Source organism: Ambystoma mexicanum, chromosome 2p (genome assembly GCF_040938575.1).
Source record: "Ambystoma mexicanum isolate Mex_15411 chromosome 2p, UKY_AmexF1_1, whole genome shotgun sequence".
NCBI lineage: Eukaryota > Metazoa > Chordata > Amphibia > Caudata > Ambystomatidae > Ambystoma > Ambystoma mexicanum.
Window position 1 is genome coordinate 511,232,043 of NC_090923.1, and position 18,982 is coordinate 511,251,024.

Consider the following 18,982-nt stretch of genomic DNA (forward strand, 5'->3'; position numbering starts at 1 on the left):
TGATATCCCTTGTGTGTTAACAAAGTGAGTAGTGCTACTGAATCCTTTCTGCAGGTGTCATCATTCACACCACAAACCATCCACATACTCAATAATGGTGCTCTCAGTATCAACATTCCCAAGATCTTCATGTAATATCCTGTTAAAAATGCTCGGGCTTTCTCAATATCCCTCGGGCAGCCTGCAATGTTCATACCTCCCCCCGCCCCTAGTGTAAATGCTGTCAAATATTGTGATTCAGGGTCAAGTGGTACTGAGAAAAAAGCATTTTTCAAATCCACTACTGTAAAGTGTGTTGCTGTTTTTGGGATGCTGCACAAAAGTGATGCAGGATTTGGGACAAGTGGGAATTCTTTCTGTATGAGGTCATTGAGGGGGCGTAGGTCCTGTATCATCCTCCACGCCCCTTCCTTTGCCTTTTTAATTGGGTAAATACAAGTGTTACAAGGGAAATTCGATGGATAATGATCCCTGCTGTAACAGTGCATATGTTGTTTCTTTTACCCCCCCTCTGCTTCCCTTGACAGGGGGTATTGTTTTACCCGGGGTAGTAATACTCCGGGTTTGAGTTTTATTTTCACAGGTGTCACTTCTTGCAACAACCCTTCGTCATGGGGCCGGTAGTCCACAATATTGGTGGTACTAGATGCATATCTTCGTTGAAATGCTCTGGCAGTACGCTGATTATGGCCATAAGGGGGATAGGTACCTGTCTGTGTTGGATCATTATCTCACAGGGGATTGCTATTTCCATAATTATTTCCCCGTCAGAGTCTGCATCTGTAAACAACTCTTCGTCAGAAAAATCTCGTAATGCTATATTGGCATTAATACATAAAACAGTGCGCCACTCACATCCATGCTCGTCCATGCCAATCACTGCAATTCTTTTGTTTGACACCTGCACTCCATGTAAGTCTATAGACATTACTGATCCTGCTATTATCTCTGGGGGGTGCCACGGGATGGAATACAAATTCTGATGGCACTCGCCATTCGTGGCGAGTGAGCTCAGGCGCAACACGCGCCAACACTTTTAGTCCCTGTACGAACATATCTGGATCAACTGGTACCTCACACACTTGTTGTGCCATGGCCTGGCTGTGTATTGTTAACATAGCAAGCATAGCACATATTCCTGGTGTGGAGCACACTATCCCTCTCTCTGTAAATTATATTGTCATGCTCAACTTACTAAGGAGGTCCCTCCCTAATAAGTTTATGTGTGAATATTGATAGTACAATAGGGGTGTGTGATAATCTAATGATTAGACTGTATAAATGATCAAGAATCATGAGACCTCAGCCAGTAAGTAGTTTTTCTTTGGACTGAAAGAGAGCCCAATTCTTTATTAACGAAATTATTTTCTTTTCAGAAAAACCCAGAAAAAGGATACATCTGCTTCCGTGTTCAGCAATTCTTCATGGAGAGGATTGTCTCGTTTGATTGGCCACGTTTACATGGGTAAGTTCTATTTTAAAGTCTCCTTATAGTCCTTTCTTTAGTCCTCTTTATCCTAACTCCTGTCTTTGCCTCTCTTCCTTTCCCTTTCCTTGTAGCTCTGTTTATTTTTATTTACTCTGTTTGACCTTTCTTGTCTTTTCTCTTAGCTTTCTTTTCTGAAAGGGTCTTTGCTTTGTCTTTTCTGTTTAGCTTGTAACTAAGCGGATAGAGTTCAATTGTCCTCGTCCTCCCCTCAGACTTCAAGCAGTTTATCCTTTGTCTCTTTCTATAGACTTGCAGAGCTTCAGTTGGCTTGAATATTTCTCAATCACACTGCTGGCTTCTGTTTCCTTTCAAAAGTTTGTTCGAAGTGACTACTTTTTTATTAAAGTTCTCTTTTCCCTAACTTCTCACACTTGAGGAGGCTCACTTTATCTTAAAATATCTCTTAAGGTTGTAACTTTCCCCCTAGTGTAGTTTTCCCTGTTTCCTTTGTGTTCTCCCGTCGTCTTTTCCCCTTATTTCTTTCCTTATGTAAACTTCTTTTATAGATCTTAGTGCTTGACTCCTCCTTAGGGATACAACTTCACCCCTTTTGGAGTCTCTGCCCCCTTTTTAGGTTAAATTAGCCCGTCCTCTCTCTTTGCCGGCCTCCCTGTGGTTCCTAGCCCGTGACTCCTCCTCATGATACGGAGCGGTTACCTGTGAGCGGCGCCTCTCCTTTTTTTCACCCGATCGGTGAACGAGTACTCGTCCGCTGCTCCTTTGCTTCCAGACCTCAAACCTTTCCTCCGGACTCTGCTCGATACCTTCACTTTTTGTCGTGGAAACTGCCTCTCTCTTTCCTTCACTCCGCTGGTGGGGAGCAGTTCGCTGCGATCCGTGCCTCCTCACAACACTGTACGCGGTACCATTTTCTCTTCTCTGGGCGAAACAGCTACTCTCGTTCTGGCGCCTGAACAAGCCCTATATTACTATTGAACTTCTTTAACCGAACTATGCGCAACGGCGCAACGGGACTCTCGCCACCTCGTCTTCCAACAGTCCATTAATACGCCCAGCTGAGACCGTTGGGCTCGACATCCTCCTCGTCACCCACCGTTTCCTAGGAAACCAAACACAGGGTTAGAGGAAAGGTCCTACATGTTTTACTTCCTGCTTTCATATCTCCCCTCAATAAGGCTTTATGGTCCGGTTTGCATTAAATGAAAGCAGCTTCTGCAGTAAGACATCCACATTGTCACAGCGTGCTCGCACTGTCTTCTCTCCTCCTGTCACATCCAATTCTTCTGTGTATGGAACCTCGACCACCGCCCCAGAAAACCCCTGCGTCTCCATTTTATGATTTGATAATGGAAATCGGCCTTCTCTTAGGCATGATATTTCCGCTCCCGAATCAACCGTGAAAATGTATTGTTTATTTCCCATCTCTGCCCCCACTAGTGGTTCCTCTGCTGCATTGAGGGGGCGTCGATAGTACTGGACATGCAAGTGCTCTCTGTGGGCTGTCCTATGCTGAGTATCTGGTGTTTTCACTATTGTCAAAAACATTGCCTCCTACCACTGCAGCTCCTCTGAAAGGTCCTGGTGCACCATTTGCTGTAGTAACAAAAGGATTTCTGCAGGCCGGGGTCATGTGCTCCCTTGATTGTGCGTGTTGTTGTGCATCTGTGTACCGTTGATCGGGTTGCTCGTCTCTTTTGGAACCCCCTATAGCTAATCCATTCGGGCCATCTGGGTAGGAGCGGCCATACTGTTGTTCATTTTGATAAGGGCCCATGGGACGACTCCGACATTCTCTCTAAAAATACCCCCACCTCCCACAATTCCAACATAACCCTTGTCCTCCTCCACTGGGGCCCGGTCCTCCGTACCCATACCCACCACCTCTGTACCCTCTATGCCCACCTCTTGCTCCTCGGGTACTCCTTCCCTGCCATTGCGGCCCTCCATATTGCTCCTCACCAGCCCATTGCTCCGGTCCAATTCCTGCCCAGTTAGCTTCCATTCTTGCCTGTAAAGCTATTGGCCCTTCCTCCTCCTCCCTTTCTCTCGCTTTGGGGAGGGTGGCTACTGCTGCTGTGACCTTCACTAGTTATGTCTGTATTAATTTAGTCTCATCTGCCAGACTCCTTTGGGCTACTTCCTTTTCTCTTTCTTTGATCCTTTTACAATGGTGCACTATAATGCTCTGTATCTCTGGACAGCCCTTGGCTTCTATCCCAGCTATTTTATCAGGAGCCTTCTGCACTTCCTTCAGGAGCCCTCTTTTAATTATAAAATAAAACATGGAGGTGGATTGATTCTACGCCGTGCCTGTCTCCTTTCTCCACATCTCCTGCACCCGAATAATGTAAGCCAACACATCTTCCTCCTCCCCCATGGTGCATTGCATCACTAACTGTAAATCTGGTGTATCCAGAAAGGTCCCTCTCAGTGAATCCCATACTCTTGCTCTTACTGTGTGAAATGATGCCCCATCATGGCAGTCACAATCTAGTGTTATTCTGGGGAATCCCGCCTTTGCCCACACCCTGTTAGCTTGGTCACCTACCTCAGACACCAACAGACTTTTGACATCGCCGATTGCTAGGGGGACCCCTGCAGTGTTTTTCTCAAATGCATATATCCACTTACTTGCTCCTCCCGAGAGCGAGGGTAACGTCTTTAGCCAATTTGCTTTGTCCATTTGGGCCCAAGGGATGTAATTAGGCCTTCTCGCCCCTCTGTGTATCAGGGGTAGTTGTAATTTGTTCCTTATCCTCCCTGAACTTACCGTTGTTACCTTTCTCCCTAACAGCACCATCGTTCCTGTTCTATTTCTTAACCTTCCACACCACTCTTCTTCCATCACCCTCCCCGTTGCACTCCCCAGTCTCCTTTTCTCTTGCTCTTCTATTTCGCACCAGTATTCTTAGTCCCTGTCAGATACTGTGTCCCTACCTTTTGCACCCATCTCACTGGCCACTTGGTCTGTTTCTATTATTCTTGTGGGCTTGTCATTAATTCGTAACAGTATTTCTCCCGTTTTCTAACACTCCTCCATTGACCTATCATGTGTTTGGGGCATTTGCATCTGTTGTGTTCTGTGTGTAGGCGAGCAAATTTGTTCATATATTCCTCTTAATCGTGACAATTCTGTTCGGGCCATTGTTAATCTTGAGTCTAGATCTTGGGTGAACTGCTCTATGTCTATAGCTGGAGAACTCACCTGCGCACCTGCTCCCCGGAGATCATATGGGGGCAGTGCTGGGGCTGTTGGTAAAGGTGCAGGGGGTGACGTGGGCTTTGACACATGCACCAGGTCACTATATCCCCAAGCTGGTGCTGGCTTGGGCAGGAGTGGGTACAGCTGTGTTACCTCTACCTCTCTCTATTTATGTTCCCCTTCTCTCTCACCGCTACTTGCTGCCAGGGGAGATGTACCCTGCCCTTTCATTTTATTCGGAGGTACTTCTTTAAAGAGCCTCTACAAATCTAATATTTCTCTCCTGTTTTGGACCTGTTTTCCCTTGTATTTTACAAACAAGCATGTCACTACCATGTCTAGAACACTTTTATCAAATGACCCCCCTTGGGGCCATACCTGGGGCAAGCCTTCCCCCTTCAATTTTGTGATCCACTGGTTATGGTACTTGTTGATTCTGTCTGCATACCCTGACAAAGGTTGCAGATGTGTGAAAGTGGTGTTTTTGCACCCATTTTTATTCTATCAATGTCTGTCTCTTCTTCATGTCTCAGATCTAGACAATCTATCAATAGGATGCAATGCTACACACCTCTTATGTCACACTATGTGACAATACTTGTGATTAAACGCTATCTGTCACACTATCTCTAATAAAGCATGTTTCAAATCACCTTTTGTAATTTCACTTTTTTTTCCAGTACTTAGTCATTAGAAAAAAACGTGCAGCAAACATAAACAACATATATTATACATCACGGGACTTGGACATAACACATTTACCATTTAAACACAAATCCTCCCTGCTTGTCCCTCTCCTCCTTTATAATATTATCCGTTGGTACCCAGCTCATCCCCCTATCTTAGTCATTTCTGGACCTTCCATCCTGTTTATGAGTGTCCCCTAACCAAAGAAAGAAGAAAAAGATGAAGCTGTTCTAAATACTATTCTGAGTCTTCCCCTTAAATAAGACTCCTACTGTTTTCCACTTATTTTCCTTGTTATATCCTGTACTAGTCAAGATAGTACTATGCAGCGCCTTCCACCCCCTCGCCGAGTTTTTGGTGGGCGCACCCTGGGTCTCCACTGTGGCCGGGGATATCTTGTGTCAGAAGGAACGGAAGGACGCTATCACGTCCAGGGGTCACCAAATGAAAGTGAGCAGTCCCCCAAAGTACAATCCAAACTCCCCAATGAGAGTCAGTAACGGACACACCCCAGTAGGGAATGACACCAAGACCAAGTGCGGGTGAGTTTAAGAGGTAAAGTTTATCTAGATAAAATAGGGCATGCAGAGAACTCTGCTTACTCTGAGGGCGCTTTGCCAAACAATACACTGTCATTGCATTAAGACGGGTTACAGCGTCATCAGTGACGAAATCATATATAATGCAAAGGTTACATTTTAATTGGTGGAGCCGCAGATCCAGTATATCTTCATAGGGGCTGCTTCCACGTGATTGGGTGGCTGCTTGGCGGGAAGGCGGACATCACGTGTATCAGCTGGGCTAGCCAGTGCGAGGTGAAGTTCAGGTGGTTCTGGATAAGGTGATTGATACTAGCTCTCTAATCTAAACACTACTTCAAAGTGCACAATAAAAAAGACAATCATTTACATTACGACAGGTGGGGAGAAAACCATATATTTCACATGTTGCTTTTATATACGTATGACCTGAATCACTGGTCAGGTGAAAGGTATGGGGGTCATCTCTGCCAGGGGATATGGGCGTGAACGCTCCGTGAGGGCCCAGTACAAGGATGAGAGGATACATTTGTTGCACTGATACATCCGTGAGAAATGGGCCTCTAGCAGCATAGTCATAAGGGGAGAGAAAAGGTGGGGGCCTTGCGTGCGCCATCCACGGTGCTGCAGCGGGGAGGGCAAGACAATACGTTTGAAGATACACATAATTAATCTTGAGTGTGTTTTACAAATGCCATCGCTGCATATGCCCTAAGAAGAGGCTGGTCCAAATCCAAGTTGTACTTTTACATGCATTAAGTTACCCTGCCCTGGTCATGTTCATTTCATGATGAGATACCATTTTTTGTTGTTACTGCCCTTGGGTCCATGAGATTTACATTCTGTCACATAGTCCTTCTAAAAACATATCTATGTGCACATTATGTTAACAGCAATTGGCCTAGACTGTGGGGCAAGGGTGCTGGGGCCCAAATCTTTTATCTACCACAATCAATCAGCTAACATATTTATCACACAGTCCTTTAGACCTCATGAAGGCCATTTTGCCATGGATTTAGTACAATAAAGGATATATGGTCACATGCGGGATTAGTGGCAGGGGTGAATCTGAGTGGCACGCAGTTGTGGGGCAGGCATCTGTTACATCAAATAAGGGGTGAGGGTAGAGGTTGTGCGAGTAGTATATCCTTTGAGTGGGGTCTGTGGCTGCGGAGCAGGTTTGTGGAGATGGATGGGTTTTTTCTAAGACCAGGCCTTGGCCTGGTCATTTACAGGGCAGTGATGCTGGCAGCAAGGCGAGAGATACAATGTTTTGCTTGTAAATGCTCACGCCCAGGTATTTGTGGGAATAGGACAGTCACAGGGACACCAGAGGGGAGGCGGTGGAGGGAGTAACAGGCTGACTGTGCGCAGCCCCAGGGGAGAAATGCAGGCCTGCTGGCTGGCGTTTCTGAGAGGCCTGCTGGGGTAGTTACAAAATGGTGCTGGTGCTATACAAAATGGAGTCAATAATCAAACCTCTTACAGGTGGTGCACCTGTATGTGTCGTCCCGATGCTTTCTGGCTCCTTTGGCCAGAGGCGCATGGCCAGCCGGGGGACGAGCATAGTGTGCGTGCGGGGACGGGAATGGAGGGGAGGGGGCCCAAATGGCATTTCCTCCCACACAAATGTACCAGTAATAGAAAGCACACCTACCAATATTATAGATAAACATCATTCAGAAGGAAATAATATCTGGTATAACACCATGAAAGAAATAGGCGGGGCCCAGTATAACGACTCACGTTATATTATGTTATGTGTGCAGGCTTATCAATAGTAGAGGCATAGTGCTTGGCAAATTTGATACTCTGCAAGGGCAATTCCAGGGACACACAGTTCAAAAATGCCTCGAAGAGACCGATAAAAGCAATTGCGAAGGGAACAAAGGACCCCAGATGCACATAAAAGGTTCAACATATTGGAACAAACAATTGGTGAAGGGGCGAGCAGTAGTTAAAGAAGAGAGACTGGTGGGTTATGCCTAAAATGTCATAAATTATGTAGATGGAAAATGCTGAGAGGTATGGGCATCATATGTTAACAAGTCGGCAATAACATGAACAACCAGTAAAAGCACTGTGACTCACTAGATCTTCATTTTGTTTCAGAAGCGAAGCAAAATTACCTGTTGGTCAGCATACGGGATGCAATAAGACTCTTACCATGACAGAATTATGGGAAGGCACAGTGACAGTAATGGATGTCTTCTGGCTGTGTGGGAACAAAGCTTACTTCCATTTACCATCATCGTAGAACGAGGTGTGCTCCCAGGTGAACCTTCATGCCCACGTATTATTAATCCTGGAAGAACAGTGCCCTCAACAGTACAAAAACAGAACAGTTTGCAGACACTATCACGCAGAAAGAGATCTAATTATTTCAACACAGAAGCAAATGAAACCCTGGAGAAGATACTGGCACAATACCAAATCTTTTCAAAGACAGAAATATTCTTTGCAACTTATTTAGCTCCTGGAACACGGTCATCCACAAATGCCAAATTGCTCCACATCGTCTGTTGGGATTTGATCCAGCTTGCTAATGCCACATAGCATGGCCTTGTTGCCATGAGAGAAGAGATGCAAGCTCTCATGATCATGGCATGGCAGAATCGTATGGTACTTGACCTCATCACAGCCATCGAGGGTGGGGTCTGCAGAAAGATTGGAAGTACATGTTGCACATATGTGACTCCAAATGATCAAGACAATGGGCCTCATTCCAAGATTCGCAGTAAAAATCAGTTCTTTACGAGCATGGCAGTAAGAAAGTGTCCGGGTTGTCTTGACGCCGCAAATAGCGTGCATAGCGAGAGTGCATGCACGTGCGTACCGCCATGCCAGGAATGGCTGTACCACCATGCCGTTAACGACCCTCGAAAGCCCTGATAGCAGTGTCATGCAAGGCGCTGATACCGCCTCCGGCCACCCCTAAATAACAGCCCCGGCATACCAGACCCTGAAGTAACGTCATCGCGCCGGAATGGGAAATGCACCAGCGGCCATCTTTAAAAACACAATCCATTGCAATCCTCGACACACAGGACCTGTACTGTCAAGACAGCACACACAACCTGCTAAAGATTTCAAAAGCTACCAAGAAAGGCACCCCCCGGCAGCGCAAGTCTCGATTCTCTGATGAAGAGCTCAATAAGTTGGCGGACACATTGGTGGAGCACGCCGATTAAATGTTTGCCGCAGACCTGAGGCATCTCGCACAACTTCGTAAGAAGGACATACGGGAGGAAGTGGCCAGGAAGGTCAGTGCAGTCGGCACCACTGACAGCACGGTCAAAGATTGTAAAAAGTAGTGGAACGACCTACACCTCTGCCTAAAGAACATATTGTCGGCCAACCGCAGCCAAGGTCTGGCAACAGGCGGCAGGGATCACTCTCCCATCAAGCTTAACAGGTGGGAAGAGACATGTAGCACAACCATCAACATGGATGGAATTGAGGGAATTGGAGATTCGGCGTTAGGAGTACCGTCATCTGCAGATGAAGGTGAGTGTCCACACAAACCGTAGATAACCGAAGCATGATGTTGGCCAATTAATGTGATTGTGATGTAAGCCAATGCATGGCCCATCATACACACATTGACATATCCCTGTCCAAATGCTGGGCCCAGCACATTAACATGCATGCTGCATGGCAATTCCATACCCAATACACACCCTACACACAGCAAAACAGCATGTACCACACAGCATGCAAACCACAACACAACGGTAGGCCCCACAACAGACACCACCGCAAACATGTGAGAACTCGCTGTATGCCAATATAACACCCCCATATTGCAAGCACCCTGTCTGCCACAACTACAAGAATGCAATGAATCACATGTGAATAACTGCACTGACACCAATGTATGCATGATACACGTACTACCATCATTGATGCCCTGCCTCTCTCGGTCCCCCACAGGCCCGTATGCTGAAAGTGATGGGCAGGATGCAGCCGCACAGGCCAGGAGAGCAGTGAAAAAGTCCAGGGCCAGGGATGATGGCACCAGGCCATCAACATCGAGGGGCATTCGGATGCCCCAACTGCCACTCAAAGCACCACCATCATCACAGCCCAAGGCACAGGACCGCCAAACATCAGCTGAAACACCACAGGAGGAAACCGTAACACAGGACGTGTCCACTGTTGCTGAATCAGAGGCAGACGCCACCAGCTCTATCGGGGAGGCAGCTGCCTCAGCGCCCAATAGTGGTGATGAGGGAGAGGGCCACGGTGAGGTGTACGTACACGAGGATGACAACCTGGCTGGGGATTCTGCACATGCACCAAGCCCCCAGCCCACCCCCCAGCACACCCCATAGGGCACCCCAGATGGCACCCCTCAGCTCCAGTCTAGAGAACAGGGGAGTCAAGAGGTTTGGTCCCCATCAGCGGGCAGCCCTGCATTGGGCCCCTCTGCAAATGCCCCGTCCACCTCCGCCGCTATTCAGGACATAGAGGGGCGCATGACGCGAATGGAGGGGCACCAGCAGCAGATGACAGACCTTGTAAAGCAGTATGTGGCAGAGGGCGAGTTAACATGGCGTGAAGCTCATGCTAACACTGTGGCCATAATAGAGGCCATGAATAAGAACAGTAAGCTGATCCATTATGGGTTAGCAGCAGTCACCCAGGTCCTGGCCAGGATAGCGGAGAACTTGGAGCAGCAGTGTCCTGCACCAACCGACACATAACCAGGCACATCATCATAATCTGGCACACCTGCCAGCTCCACCCAAACCAGCTCTGTGCGAAGAGCCACGCGCAGCACGCGGCGCTCCGAAATGCAGCCACTGGATCCTAAGAGATTCCGCAAGTAGCAGAGGCACCCTGCATGTGCTCACTTCAGTTGCATCCAATAACATTTATTGCACATCATGTGTGGGGGGAAAGGGGGAGGGGGTGTTCACATCAGACTCACCACTCAACCAGATGGAGTGAGAGGGACCATGATGTAGGCACCTGTGAGGGATGTGTGGCAGGTGTGTTAGGGAGAATTCTCATAAATGGCTGATTTCCCTTACCTAATGAGTCCCTCAGCAGCTTTGCTGGATTTCTAGGATTTATTTTTTTCACCTGGTAAGAGTGTGAGTCTTTTTCCCACTCTTACATGTGCTTTGCTATATGTATTTCTACTTTCTGTGTGATCTGGGACACTGGAGCCTCACCTGCTCCATGTGCACCACTATTTGTGTGTGTTACACAACACCTTCAGTGCAGTGACACAGGGTTGTCTTTGAGACTTCCCACTGACTCAATTTTTCTGGGGCTGACTATTGTCCCCCAGAAACAGGTAAAGTTGCCATTAACTTTATATAGTCACTTTAAACCACATACCCAGTACACCCCATTTTACATGGAGTATTGGAAAGGGTTAACTCTTATACCTTTTTGTTCTGTGACTATAGGGGCATTGTTTCGCTCCCTTAACATTACGACTTGGCTGGTGGCAGTGGTATCTACCCTAACTTTCCTACCGCAGTTATCTTATATAAACGTGGTATTGTTTTAGGCTATTATATTAGCCTCAAACATAAACCCACTTGACCAAATACATTTTATTTTGGTTCCGGCTGGTTTATTATTCGCCATTTCTTTTTGTTAAAGTCTTTCTCATGTTTCTCTCTGCGCGCCAAACCGGGGATGACTCCTTTGTTTGCTGTCTTTTCGCGGGCTTCTGCACAGAAGCCCGCCTTAAGGCATCTGATAGTCTAGGTAGGCAGGATGTGATGGAGGGATCTTCGGACCCCTGCCATGGGTTCCCTTGGTAACCCAAGTCGCGCTCTTGTCTGATCGGCTAAGGGGACTGGCCTTGCCAGAACAGCCACCCTGCTGTGTGACTGACAGCCAGGCTGTATGAATGGGGGAAAACTGCATAAAAAGCAGGTCTCTGGGACTGGAAGAGCAGAGTCACCACTGGAACGAAAGAACCAATGAGGAACTGGAAGAAGAGGACCCCTACCACGACTGAACCGCCCGGTGAAGCCCTGCTGCAGGTCCGAATTGCCAGAATCCGACGACAGAGAAGATCCTCCAGGAAACTTCTTCCCTTGAGCTGATGGGACCAACCAGTTTGCCCAAACTACAAGCCAGGACCCCTCCTCTGGTGGAATTCGCTGTACAGAGCTACAGTGGGCCGGATAGCCAGGAAGGTCGGAGCCTGCTTGGGTTTTAAGAAGTGCACCTTTTATTCGTTGTTTTGCTCTGCTGCTGGTTTCTTCCCTGGGTGGCGCAGGACCTTCCAGTCTTCCTACTTCGTGTCAGTCTGACAGTCGCTTCAGGAACCGTGAGCCTGCAGGAAACACCAGGAACGTCCGCCTCAGCTACAGCTCCCTCTCCGTTTTAAGGTACTGTGCAAATCCGGTTGTCCGTTTCGTTCAGCCGCGGTGAAAGTGTTTGAAATCTTTCTCCAATCCGGCTTGTCCTTCTCTTCTCTTTGAAATAACTTTTATACCAACCAACCTCATCCGGAATCTGTGCCACAAACTTTACCGCAAACTACCCAGAACTGTGTGATCTTGAGCAAAAGACTTTTGACCCATTGACTTTGGCCCTAAGCCTTTTCTAGCTAATCTCCTCACTGTAGTCTCTCTTGTTCAATTGCCCTGAGTACTTACCTGTTGGTTTTGTCTAATTTCTAATAACTTTGTCTTTCCCTCCCTTTTAAATTGCTGGAGTGCCATTTTGCTCCCACTTCATTTTGTGAGCTTAACTTGTCTGGAATTTAAGGGAAGTGGTGTGGTGTATTTATGGTTGTGATTTTTAACTTGCTTAGAACAGTGAAATGTTATACAACTGTTGAGTAAATAAATATATTTTCTTTTACTTAGAAACCTTTAGTCAGTGTTTGCCTGAATCATAGTAATTGCTGTCCTTTGTGTAACAATTTGTACTGCTCACTTACTCTTGAGAAGTCTGGCTGCTCCGCTACTGCTACCACTATAACTGTGTAGTACAGGCTTGTGCCAAAGGTGAAATTGTACCGTCACTTGTAGTCTTAATTGTGTGTAGTGTTCCCAAAGGGTACTGCATATAATTCTGCCTAACAAGGTGATGTGACAAAAATCATGTTGGCCAATGTTTGGTGCTTTAGGCTGATGTCCACCATGTTACATGTACTTTGCACTCTCATGCTTGTAGCTATTTGATGATGCCATGCACATGTCCCAGGACATCTGCACACATGTTAATATGCCACAATTTGTTGGGTGGTATGGTCCACAGGTGTGGGGTTCCGTTCCTATGATGATGCAGGGTGTCCACTTGCATGGTGGTACTCATGTACTGTGGATGCCTTCCACTCAAAGTGCACTCATATAGGTGATGTTGACTACTTGGTATGTAGGTCTACTAGTAGTCTTGTCACAAGTTTGTCATTGCGTTGTCATTCCTCTGTTCATTTGGCATGCAGTGATAATCAGTGGTTTCCCTGGGTGGGATTTATTCATGCACACTCATGGATACATGACCTGTGTGCTGCTTTGATGCGGTCATGCACCTTATGCTTACTGACTGCATGTATCTGATTTGTGTTGCTTAGGGTACGGTTTGATGATGTACAGTGGACATGATGAGGGGTGTGGGCTGCTTGCTAGTCTGACATTTTGGCATTGGTGTGCCGCCAGAGTAAGTTGGATGATATTTTCAGTGTCATGTTCAGGTTGGGATGTTTAGGGGCACAGTGTTTTGCAGTATGAACAGTGTACAGTCACCACCCCAGACTTACCCAGGTGGTATATATGCATCTCTCCCCCTCAGACTCACCCAGGTGGTATATGCATCTCCCCCCACCCCAGACTCACCCAGGTGGTATATGCATCTCTCCCCTGCCAATTCACTACCATGGCCCCGTCAGCCAACTTACCCAGCAGCCAGACACGTTGTGAAGCATGTCGCTCCATGTAGCAGGGTAGCGAAGAGTTCCGCAGTACCATTGCATCGTGAGTTGATCCGGGGTATCGTGCACAGCAATGTGTGATCATCTTGCTGGAGTCACTTACCATCTGCACATTGATGGAGTGGTATAGCTTACGATTGCGGTACACCGCCTCCATGGCATGAGGGACCATCAATTCCACATGGGTGCTGTCGAGGGCACCAATGCAATTAGGCATGCCTGCCAGTACATGGAAACCAATTTTTGTGTCATTCACCTCCTGGCCAGTCCATGGTAGGTTATATGTAGTCCCTTTCATGCTTCAGGAGGGCATCCAGCACTTGGTTCAGCATGCGTGAAAAACAAGGTTGTGATATGCCATGTAGCTGTCCAACTGTGTGCTGGTAGGTGCCTGTGGCCAGGAAGTGGAGCACAGACACTACCTTCAGTTGTGGGGGGATGGCGGTACGGATTTCAATCAGGCTGACCATGTTGTTGTGTATCATGTCCACAATGGAGGTGATGGTGTCCCGGTCCAGGCGGTACAGGGTGTGGATCTGCACAGGGGTAGGTTGAATGTACTTGCCCTGATGCAAGGGATTGGTGGCTGCCTCTGTGGAACCACTGCCTGCACTGGTGGGACTTGCTGGGCCTGTCTCACCCTCCTTCTCCTCCTGCGTCTCCTCTGTAGTGCCTGTTGTAGTTGCTGCTCATGGAATAGCAGTGCAGGCATGTCCTCCAGGCCCAAAATCACAACAGAAAGTCAGATCATTTTGGTGTGGGCAGGGGTGTGGTGTGTGGGTGTGCTCCTTTTATGCTGGGCCTGACTCCATTTCCTCCACCTGCGCTGATTGTGTGCACCTGTGGCAGTTGGGAACGTAGCAGATTGCTGTTAACGGGTGATACGCGATGCCGGTATTGCCGGCATCATGGTGGCCCTTCTTACCGGCAACTGGATGCTGGTATGTGCAGGTCCATGCGGCTCGTAATGTCCTCTTCCTTGCGGCATGCCGGTGTTACTGGCACGGCACCCGCGCGCACACCATTATGGTGGTGTACGGCCACAGCGGGTCCCTGTCGATGCCGGTAGTACCGGCATCTAGGGTCCTAATACAATGTCCCGGTAATGGATGCCAGTATTGCCTTACCGGTACCATAATTACCGGAGCACCAACCTTGTAATGAGGCCCAATGGGTCTTTGAGTATAGCAATAAAAGCGTTGCACCATTTGAAAATAGGTATGGAAGGGGAAGGAGCAATTAAGAAAGAACACTACTTGATAAATTAAATATTCTCCTGGATGCCAAACTGGTTAACCAATGTGTACCCAGTGGTCAAAGTGGCTCGGGGCGATTGGGAGCGGTTCTAATTTTAGTTTGGAGCCTATATCAAGTAATAATGTTCTGTTGTGTGTCCCGTGGAAACAGTGTAAAGTTACTTGCAGTTAAGATAGACAATGCCACTTCTGATGAAAACACCCAAACAGACGAGATAGAGGTCAAATCTAAAATCAGGATGGTACAAATAGAGCACCCAATAGGCCCGCCAGGAACACTTTGGTCACCACCGCCAGATGCCGAAAACTACCTTGAATGTTATGTTGATCCCACACAAGATGGATATTGTAGTTTCTTAAGATTCAGCCCTTGGGACTATGCAAAAGAGGGAGGACATTTGAGAAACATTAGCAAGATATGGGTGCCAAAAGATAAATATGATTGGGCAAGGGAACAGGAATTAAGGGACAAGGAATACATGAGGAAATTCATTCCGGATAGAACGAATGGGGAGAATGTTGGGATGAACGTCCAACGTCCCACACACGAGAGAACATATAAACTAAGAAAACCCATAAAACATGAGTCTGAAAACACACCAAGGGCCAGGGGCCCAGGCAACATGCACGACATACCAGCACTCCCAATATCCCCCTTCAATGTGGGATAGCCAATAGCCAGCAAGACACACACACACACATACTTTAGAATTGAGTTCATGTAGGATGATGGCAAGGATAATTAATTAATAGGCAAACATTAGGCTTAACCAGAAATGCACAAACAAGCAAGACAAAGACATGAGTAGTGCTTCAAGTAGTCGGATAAACATTCATTACAAACACTAAGAGGTAGCAAATATAAGATATACTTATATATTTAACATCCTTTATGTGTGTAACACAAAGAGTAGGCCTCAGGATAAAGGTAGTTTCAGAAGCCATTTAGATTTAAGCCCCAGAAATGCATGGATAATTCCACACAGTAAAATGCATCCAGTTCCATCTCACAGTAGACACACACACCGCCAAGGTCAGCAGTACTGTTCTAGAGGGTGACATAGGTCACTTTACATGGTGTAAAATAGCGCTGCGATTGGTAAGAGCAGAGAGGCAAAATTAATTCACAAGCAGTGACATAATTAGCTGTTACATCTTTGTTAAAAGCGCATGAGGAAGAGTTCAAGAGATTCACAGGGGATGGGCAAGAAGCAGAAGGGCAACACGTTCCCAGGTTTGGAGTAAATTAAACATGTAACAAGTAATATGCCTATCCCATGCTTTAGAAACTAGCATGATGAAGGTCACGGCTGCAAATAATAAGAACTGAGCAGAAGGGTGCACAAGACAAGTTGATCAGGGAGAAGACACATACTGCTCCCTGTAGGAAAACATCCACTAGGACTGTAATCACAAATACAGAACAACTTGAACCCCCAACCCAGGAGGAGATCGACATCCAAGACCAAGAGAAGCCAGATGTCCTAGTACATCATAGAAAATACATTAAAGATTATACATTGATTCCTGACAATCCCTGAATTATAGATATGCATAATTAACAGCACCATACACTTCCACACATTGATATACACTATTTAGATGTGCACATGGTCCCGGAGCAACAAGCACACCCCATGAGATCATGCAGGCACATCATGAGAAAGAAAGGAGAAGGGTAACGTTTCTACCAGAAGTCACAATATTATACTGTCAGTTGAACAGTCACAAGGGTGAGAATGGTAAGGATGTGAGGTATTCTTTTTGTAGTAAAACTGTTCATACCTCACAATTCTGTTGGCTAATTATAAGGGAATTGACCCTGCCAGCACATCCGAAGGGCCATAGCCAATCAGCAATCAAGTTGTATATGAACCATTTTAACTAGTCAACTGTCCAATCAAAACTGTGTGAAACTAGATGATCCTGTCATGAGATCATTGTTAAAAGGTAGTCCTTAGAATGGTCATCAGGGATAGGATAGGCCAATAGGACTAGGTATTGTATAGAATCACCTATAGAGCAACCAAGACTGTCCAATCAGCAAATGTGAATTTACATGCATCTTGAAAAAAATTTCAAAACGCCACTCCACTCCTAATAATACAAGCTGCCATATAATGATGTAATGTTGAATGATGTGTGGATTATTCCAGGCTGTGGTTGCATGATATAAAAGATGGGTTTTCTTGCTCCGGTGCACTTTTTATTGGCTCATTGGATTACTTTTATAATAATCATTTTTGGGCCTTACCCTATAAGGTGATGGGGTGAGAGACTGATGGGTTGAAGAAGGAGAAGGAAAAGAGGTCAACATGACTGCCGGAGGGGAAGAGAAAGTGAAAGGATGAAGGGAGGAGAGGTATGAGCTAGAAAGGCAGAGAATGGGGGTGTCTTGTAAGAGGGGCAAACTAGTATGTGGGAAGTAGAGATGGGGAGAGGGAATAGTGCGGTCAGGGTCAACTTGAAAGAGGAGCGGGAAAGACGGAAGAGGAGAAAGAGAAAAAAGGAGGGACAGAGGCAAAGGGGTAAGAAAATGAGAATGGAAAAGGCAAATAGGGCCAGCATAAAGGACGGGGAGAGGATACGTTGGAACGTGGAGTTGAATGAGGTCTGGTGGAGAAAATGCAAAAGGGAGCAAGGAAGGCAGAAGACAGAAGAGGAGTGAGCATGGTTAGGGAGAATTAGATGGGGTGATGTGGCGGTGAAAACTGGAAAGAGGGACTGATAAGAGGAGGCGGAAATAGAGGGGGAGTAGCCAGCTGAGGGGGTGGTAAGAGGGCTTGAAGAGATGAGAGGAAGAAGAGGAAGGATACATACAATGGAATACAGGAAGGAGGGGGAAAACATAAGATTGGAGGGCTAAAGTGTTAGGTGAGAACGGACAGAGAGAGAGAGAGAAAGAGAGAGAGAGAGAGGGGATGGGGAGCAGTGTCGGGGACTTGGGGAAGGAGGAGGTTGGAAGGACTTGGGAAGAAGAGTGGTGAGGGTAAGGTGAAGAGAAGGGGAGCAGTATGCACAAGAGATGTGAAGGAGATACATATGCTGGAGGGAGGGAGATTACAGAGGTTGGAGGGAGAAAGTGCAGCGTGAGGAGTCACGAAGGAGAAATGATAGGACGGTGAAGTAGAAAAGCAAGCAAAGGGAGAGGTTGATATAGATGGCAGGTGCAAGAGGAGGTGTGGGAAGCAAACAGAGTGAGTATTGGATGGGCTAGGTAAAAAGGGAAGAGAGAGTGGTAGAGGTGACATATGGAGTGGGGAATGGAGGGATGGGGCAAGGTGCAAGAGGCAGAAGTGGGCAAAGAGGGGATAAGGAAGCAGTACTGGAGTAGTTGGAAGGAAAATGGTATGGGAATGGTAAAAAGAAGAATGGGAGGTCTAGTGGGGGCACGAGAAAGGTGCCAGCAAGCGGTTGAAAGGGATGAGGATGTAAGAGGGTAGGAGAGTGTAAGCAAAAGGGGAGCGGAGAGTCAGTGAATGTGAAAGTGGGGCGAGGGAAAATTAAAGGCAAGGGATGAGTGGGAATGTGGGGAAGAGAGCTGAGGGGGAAGGGCATAATTTGGTGGGTGAGCATTGAAAGAGTGAGTATGGAAATAGAAATGAGGAAATGGGTGCAGAACTGGGAGAGAGGAGGAGAAAAGAGAGGAGAGGTAGATGGACTCAAGACATGGGTATGAGGGGTGAGACAGTGTGAGACTGAAAGGCAGAGTAGGGGATGAACTGGGAGATGGGAGGTCTGAGGAGAGTGGGATGAGGGGAGCAGGAATGAGGAGGGGAATGAGAAAGGCTAGAGGGAAGGGGGGACAGAGGTGCACAGGCTGTGTGTGTTGGGAGAGTGGGGTGGGGGAAGCCGTGTGATGAGATAAACAATCAATGGGGCACAAGGAGAGAGAATAGGAACATGGAGAAAGATGGTTAGAGGTTAGGCAGCAGGGGA

General features: G+C 47.0%; 1 long non-coding RNA gene across 1 annotated transcript; it reads left to right on the plus strand.

Moving 5' to 3' along the window:
• The first annotated feature begins 1,373 nt into the window (after positions 1 to 1,373).
• On the plus strand, positions 1,374 to 10,748 carry LOC138566512 (uncharacterized). The gene is made up of 3 exons (XR_011301948.1): positions 1,374 to 1,465; positions 7,991 to 9,385; positions 9,812 to 10,748. It is a non-coding gene; the product is annotated as an uncharacterized lncRNA (long non-coding RNA).
• Positions 10,749 to 18,982: the final 8,234 nt, after the last annotated feature.